The sequence below is a fragment of the Rhagoletis pomonella genome, unplaced genomic scaffold, assembly GCF_013731165.1.
Source record: "Rhagoletis pomonella isolate Grant_MI unplaced genomic scaffold, Rhpom_1.0 Rhpom_scaffold_00005, whole genome shotgun sequence".
NCBI lineage: Eukaryota > Metazoa > Arthropoda > Insecta > Diptera > Tephritidae > Rhagoletis > Rhagoletis pomonella.
In genome coordinates this window covers 38,767,694-38,776,022 of record NW_023458559.1, presented here as the reverse complement: position 1 = coordinate 38,776,022, position 8,329 = coordinate 38,767,694, and positions in this window count along the sequence as shown.

Below are 8,329 nucleotides of genomic sequence, written 5' to 3'. Positions count from 1 at the left end.
AAATTGTGGCTGCTGAGCATTTGATATTTGTTGGAGTACATATGTAGGCTGGTACGTACATGTGCACTTATAAATATGTATATGTACATATGCTCTAACTATCCACATTGGAGAATAGAAATTCCGATGGTAATGGGTATGTAGCTTAACACATGTCTAACAAAATTATTTTTTAGGGCAATGTCTACAGAAAATATGGTTATTTAAAAGCATTAAATCTCTTCATAAATATATTTAGTTAGTTACCTGTAGGACATATTAAGCTCTATTTTGCAAGGCATAGCAGTAAGATAATCAAAGTACAAACTTGATTTTCCGGCAAAAATACTTGCTTCTCACATTTATGTGCAACTTTAAGGCCCATTTAATACTATATGCATATGAATTTTGATAAAAGAATAATGCTCTAATGAATTATATCGCACTATAAATTATATGGTGCACACCATAGCGTATACTTAACAAATTCAGAAATTACACAATCTAAGTACTCGCTTGCCAACTACATATGTACGTACCTACTTACTTACTCACATTGCCTGGGCATAATTGCCTAGCTAAATGGCAAATAGCTACAAATTGCTGCAGCTGCAATCCAACTTAGATATTAAATCACATAAATAAAAAGTCAGCCTCCACTTTGTGCAGAAACTAAGTAAATGGGAGAAAAAGAAGTAATAAGAAGCCAGTACAAAGTACTATGACCGCTACGTAAATATAGTCACAAAACATTCTAATACTCTATGACCCTTTTCAGCTTTTCTTCGCCGTTGACCACTATGTATTTGTTCATATCTGCTGCTCATCTTTATTCTAACTGCAATTTATTCCAGTAGAAAGAACATGTAATACTTGTATAATACATACTCGTTTGTATATATGTAAGTTGCGCAGGATGCAAGCTTTAAGCCAGGTCGAGCAAGCCATTTCAGAACATTAAGTGAAGCGAATGAAAATACGAGTGGACCACAAATGTGGCATTAAATTGGGTATATATGTATGTATGTATATGCGCATTTATAGTTTATATATGTATGTACCTTGCTGTTGTCTCCCGCATACAAATACACTTGCATAAATAGACCCTCACTGAAACACATGCAATTACATTAACTCAATGGCGCAAAGGCCAGCAAGAATTGACATGCTAGAGCATGCAAGCATTATACATACATACATATTTTTCGTCATGACACTGTGAACTGTTGCATCAGCCACCATAACCGCTGATGCTACTGCTGTTGTTGGTGCTGCCTTGACTGTAGGTGCCGCTTTTCGCTAGCGGTAGCGCTTTTGGCTATGGCGATAAGGCAGGAAACTGCAATTTCACGGTAAATCTGTGTCGCTCTTTCTGCGCTGGCTTTCTTTGCCTTTGCCGTTGCTTTTGTGTGAGTGTGAGTGTGTTTATGTGCTGCCGTGCGAGTTTGCGGTTTGATTACATTTATATTCGTTGTGTGAGGTATGCGCGCTCAAAGAGTCGCATGCGTTTTTTTTTCACCCGCTACTCATACGCCGTGTGGTATGCGATTAAAGTGTATAGTGGTGGGTTATGATGATACCCAGTATGAGATTTTATCGAGCTTTTGATTATACTCTAACAATTTTCTGATAGAAATCTCTTCTTTATTTCACTCTAATTGAATTTAAAACGAAAATATTTAGTTCTTAAATATATCGCGAAGGTATGAAAAAATTTCTTTTATGGACCCCTTTCGCAGTTTAGGATTAAAAAAAGTGTGTTAACGTACAATCAAAATTTTATTAGACTTTTAAATGAAATTTTAAGGGAATTAGGCTACATTTTCATATTCGGGGTCGCAAAAATATTATATTTATATTTAAAAGTTACAAGAAAAAAATTATTACGAGCTGTGAAATCCAATTGACTGTGAAATACTGAAGCCCTAAAGCTAGTCGCTAATGCAGAGGATATATTTATGTATGTAGCTGCAATGATGTCTGACTAACAATACCAATATACCTTTGGAACTTCTCAGCTAAGAAAAACGGAGGGACATTGCAAAATTTGGTCCCTAAGCACTGAATTAATCTCGCTAAGCGCATTCGCATTTTCTCTTTTACTTACTGAAAGCTTACTTAGGGCCAGCTGTAGCTGTATTGGCATCGTAATTCAAAAGATAGGCAGGTCAAAGTTCTTAAAAGGGACTAAACTCCTAAGCTGGGTTCGAGGAAAATCTTTAATTCACACATTTTATAAAAACTATAGTTTTCTCGATAATTATCGACATAAAATTTTCTCAAGAAAAACAAGGACGTTCAAAATTGACAGCACCCTCGAAGCAAAATCGTACCATCTTCAACAAACGACAGCCACATTAGCAAAAGTGTTGTAATTTAAATCATATGCCCCTTTTAGCCCGCGGATACGTTTTGAGGTGTGGAAGTTGTCAATGGTGTTCTTATGATGGCCCGAATAACCCTGGCATTGCTATATGACCCCTTTTGAAAGTCTGTAAAACTGAAAGAAGCAAGATATGGAAGCGCGTATTTGTCGTAATGACGCTGAAATACTGGTGCTAAGACATGTTTCATGGAACATGGATTTGGAGTCAAAGCTTTCGAAGTGTTCACTTCGCAAAATAAAGTGACTTAAAAAACATGAAAAACTGCAAAAAATTAGCCGACTAAAGAGTAAGTACCTACAATTTAATTATAGAAATCAAAATCATTATCGAATTGCATCGTTTGTAAAAGGCTTTAAGTCGAAATTCATGAAAAGAAAATAAGTATATGAAAAAAAGTTTGCGTTTTGCATATTAAAAAATTTTTTTAATTAGTAATTTTAGTAATTTGTATAGTAATCTATCGCTAATTTGTATAGAAATCTATCGCTGAAAAATATCTTAGACAACCTAGAAGAGTATTGTTCAGAGGAACAAAATTAACTTAATAAGCGGTTTGTTAATGCGTTCATCGAACCACCAGAAGAAGACATGAGCAGTTGGGAAGGTGACGAAAGGGATGATGGTTACGGTGGCACTCCATTCCTATAAAAGCCGGTATCGGATTCACTCGAAGTTTTCCCGAGCCACACTAATCGTTTTTCGGAACACCACCACCTGAAACTCCACCCTAGAATGTCAGCTCGAAATACTTAACATTTATATACACTCGGCCCCAGTTGTATGGCAGGGTATCATCCTGATATAAGTGCGCTCTTCAGGGGTGATAACCGTATGATGATATGTGACTCTAGCGCGCACCACCATCTTTGGAACTCAGGCCTGGTAAATAATCGTAGAGAAAACCTATTGGCTAAGAAGATAGACGATTCGACATTCGGCACCATGAAAAACGGCGTACCTGCTCACCAGGTTTACGGGTAGCTGTAAAAGCTCGCCATGCCATCATTATAATGGCTTTTAAAATTTTTACTCTGGTAAAAAACACAAAAAAATATGAATTTTGAATTTAACGCAAAACAACCTGTATCATATCAGCTCTCGCGTTACCATATGGCAGCAGGTCATATTCCACGAACCGGGACATTTATCAATGTCCTTTTTACATTTCTTTCCTGTAAAAAATTAGCTAAATATATTTACAAAACAGTCCAGGGTTATTCGCACTAAGGACAGGTCGTTCGGAGGTGGCGTAAAATTTTAGGCCCCTCCATTTGTCTTATAGCAGCAGAATGCACGCCACAAATGGGAGAAAGAGCTCTGCCAAAGACTTTGCAAAAGTGTAAGTGCTAAGATGTTATTATTATTATTGCTGGAGCTCAGACCGATGGAAATAAAACCAAAATTAACAGCAGTTTTCCTGTTAGTTCCATTTGCACCGAAAATTTTGAAAGCCATGAAATAGGCGTAGTACTTTTCATGCTGGGATACCTTAAACCACTTTCCAGTGGTGTGCAGTTATGATGGCGCAAATTGCTAAGCGAAATCAAGCAAGCGAAACCTCAAAAAATTGAGGTGAGAGAAAAGAATTTCGCTACCATATGTCCGAGCGAAAAACTCAAATCCTGGGTTTATATGTAATATCGCATGTGCTACAGGAAAAAAATTTCAGCGAATTATTGCAACTGCATTTTCCAAATAACTGCTCGTACGCTCTAGTAACCTTCATTGTACTTTACACTTTCTTTTTTATTGCAAATACGAAACTAAATCAGCACTAAGTCACACAACAAACAAAGAAACAAAATATAAGAACACAAAAAATTAAATTGCATTTTAAATGCTTCAGCGCTCCCGAAAATATGCAACATGGTTATCATTTTTTTCCACCTTTTTCCTACCCGCCACCCACTCCAATGAAAAGGTGTACAAGGCGCGCGAGCTAGCAGCCCTCAGCCCTCAGCCCCTAGCGCTTAGTTTTTAGTTCAACCAGTCACCAATTCACCAGTTCATATTTGCTTATTTGTCTTGTTTACGACTCGTTTGTCTTCATTGGCCCCCTTGGCATACTTTTAGGCGTTATGCATCATATGTTTGCACAAGCAATGGCCAGTGATGCCAGATTGTGGGTAATTTCCCTACTTGAGGGATATTTTGCAACAAAAATTATTAAAAGGGAAAAAAGGGACATTTCAGATAAATAAGGGATTTTCTTTTGATGCAATTATTGTTGCATAATTGATCCAAATTTAAGAATATTCGACATTCTTACGTAATTAATCTTTCTGAAGATGTGATGTGGAATGAAATGGTATATAATTGTTAAAAAGTATAAGGACAATTTCGAAAATTTTCTTACGTTAACCAATTCAAGCGCTGAGTAAGAAAGAATCTTTTCAGTTGTAACTGGTGTTTCGTGTAAAAAGCGGAACAAATTATCTGATGAAATGTTAAATAGCACATGAATGTGCTTCATTTTTAAGTCACCAAAAAATTCTTTTTGGCCCTTAGTGAGTGAGCAAAAAAATTAAAGTGAAAAAATGAATGAGTGAAAAAAATGCAGAAAAAGGGGTTTTTTCTTAACAGCAATGGCAAACCTCCGAGTGTATTCCTGCCATCAAAAACAGCTTCTCATAAAAATACACTCGCCATTCGGAGTCGGCGTAAAACTGTAGGTCCCTCCCCTTTGTGTGACAACAACAAGGGGCACGCCACAAATTGGAGGAGAAGCACATATGTGTAAGCGCCAATTATTATTATTATTATTTTAATGGATTTTACTTCTTTACTACTGAAACATGTATATGTTTAAATTCGTTGGGAATTTTTGGGATAAATTTTTAAGCTGTGGGTAATTGAGGGATTTTTTCCCAATTTTCGTGGGATTTTTAACAGAGAATATCTGGCATCACTGGCAATGGCCCCCAAAGCGCAATAAGTTTTAGCAATGTGGTGCATTTTTCACATCATAACAGTCAATGAGAGCCGTGGCGGCAGCTGCAGCTGCATTTGCTAATATTTGCACTTCTGGTGACCCCCTTTTGATGCTTTCCAAATTACCTGCAGATGTGTCGGCTTATTGCTTCATCTATACCACAAGCGCTGTGGTAGCCAACCCCAGCTATTTGCAGTTCATATGTTAGAGTGCCTTAAATTATGCTTACAGCTGTGATGTTTGGCAGGCGGGCGTTGCTGAAATTGTCAAAAAAAAAAAATAAAATAAAAATAAAAGTAAAAACTCTTTACAAAAGATTTTCACTTTCACGCGGCTTTTGGCGTCACCCTAAGCGCGCTTGCCGGTTGCACTCAATATCAGTGGCATGCAGTCCCAAAGGTGTGTGGTTGGCTTTTATTAGCGTGACTTTGAGTATGTGTGTTGCTGCAAGCACATTCTTGTGTACATAGGTATGTAGGTATGTATTTAGCCATTTTTCGGCGACAGTTTCAAAATTGCCAAAAGCAGAAATTGCATTTTTTGTTTGGTTAATAGTTCAAAGGATTCATATTTTGGTTGGTAGTTACAGCTCGTTTTCTCATTCAATCAAGATTGCTAGTTTGTTTAAGGAAGTGCATGAATATCAGGCAAAGCAAAAAGTTTGAGTCAAAGCCCTGTATATAGCAATGAAATAAATGTAATTTTTTATCCAAATCTAAGGCTAGGTAATTCATAAGCAAATATAATTTTTTTTAATTAAATTATGATTTTAAAGGGCCATTCACATACAACTTTCCTCGCTTTGCTTGACACTTCAAACTTTGACAGCAAAGCGTGAAACGCAGAAGGTATGCTACAATAAACGCTTTTACAGCTTTTGCGTTCTCCTTTTCCTCCATATTTTTTATCGGTAAAATAGATAGCAATATAATAATATGCATTAATAATAGCAGTAAAAATTCCTATTTACCCTATTTTTGTCATTAAATGCAAATGCAAGCGCACGAGAAAAGATACATGTAGACAGCTGATTGCCAAAGCGGGCAAAAGGTGCTTCGTTTTGCTTTGCTTTGCTTCAAACGTTTTTTATGTGAGCATACTCATGCATGTGCCTACATCGATCTTATATGTCTAAGCAAAGAACTATCAAGCAAAGCGAAGAATGTTGTATGTGAATCAGGCTTAAATGAGATTTATTTCAAAGATGAACTAGAAAAGTGAAAGCGTCAGAGTGGCACAAACAAGAACTGTGCAGCAGGAGTGTGCACTCGGTATCTACATAGCTCAGTTGGCTCACTTTGGCTTACGACAGCCACGATGCTGCAAGCATTGACTCTTCAAAATCGAACTGAACTTAAATCGATCGCCATTCATTAACTATGTACGACCTCGTGTTGACTCGCATATGCTTAGCAGTTCAAAATCAGTTGAGTACCAAAATAGTTTTGGGTCGAAGTATTTTTTGAGCTGAAATTTCTTTGCGCTTGGTTGGGTCCACTTAAAAACGTAACAACGCCATCCTAAGAGCCGCAAGCACCACCACAGCACAACGGCAGCTAGGGACCTTCCGAGCGACTCCAAAAAGAAGCTTAAGGAGTCCCTGAGTCAAATCTGAATGAAGAAGTCTGAACACGCTCCTTCGTCTGAGCACCCCTTAATGCAATACCATTTTAATGACGTTGCCAAAGATAGTTCGTTTTCATCGCCAATTCAACAGCACTGGGCGGAGATCGACGTCAAGAAGAAGATATGAACATAAATCATTTTGCCATTTAAGAACTGGACACCACTGCTTGGAAATGTACCACAAAATTAGTTCCAGTCTTAATTCAAGCTTTTGAATACACAAATTTTCTGGTATAGCGCTGATTGTCTGGTGTTATATGTACAGTAGCGGGTAAATAAGTAGGAACGCGACTTCTTAACAAGTTTTGGCTGCTTTTATTTTGGATATTTAATGTGAATTCTTTTTTATATAAGTCCGAGCATCAAACTTTCAAACTGCTGGACATTTGTTTGCTTTTTGATTTAGTCACGCCTGTTCTCCAATTTAATTTTAATTTCATTTATTTTAAGGTCTTAAATTTATTATAGTAAAAAACATAAAAATTTAAGTAAAATAGAAGACAATTTTCGAACATTTCTTTTTTTTTTAAAGAAAAGCAAAAAATTCCAAACATTTGAAATTTCTCTATAAAAGGTTTGGAATTTTAATGAAACTGTAGAATTTTTCTAATTTTTCTATAATTTGGAATTTGAAATTCGGACTTACATAGGTTTTGCTAGATAACGTGCTATACTTTCATAAAACAAAAATAATAAATATTAAATAAACAAAATAAAATTATCCAATGCTTGTTAAAATGTCGCGTCCCTATTTGCAATCGTTTGTTCATCCAAAATTATGCCACTATTACCACCGACAAATTATTTATTTTCGTAATCAAAACAGAATAGCCTATTTAATGCCGATCTAATAAATAAGTATGTATGAGTACTTAAATGATGTATGCACGCCAAAATAAAACTTAAGACCAGAGGCTACTTCAAACCATAAAATAAGCTGTGTGACAAACAATGAAAAAGCAATAAAAAAATTAAGAAAATTTTGTAAAAACAACAAATGCATCTAATCTTCTTTATGGCGCGGAAATTCGCCAATTGGCTAGCAAACACATACATTCTATTTTTAAATGCACAACAGAATAAGCGAAAGAAAACAATAAAAAGAAATCAAAAAATGAAAAAAAAAACTTTTCGACTGTTAGACTGAAGGCCCAACGAATGTGCAGACAAAGCGCCAGACATTTGGACGCGCTGAAAAGAGCGACAAATAAATCTTAGCAGCATGACAACAGTGAAATTAATATATATATATTTTTTTGTGTTAGTGTGCGTGTGTGCGCATTGGGCTTGCTTAGTGGAACACTTAAACAAACGCATTTACGCACTTATTTCAATCGCTGATATATGGAGGTTAACGCCTGTGAAATTGAGATTATGAGATTTCTTAAACAAAGTGTTTACGTAG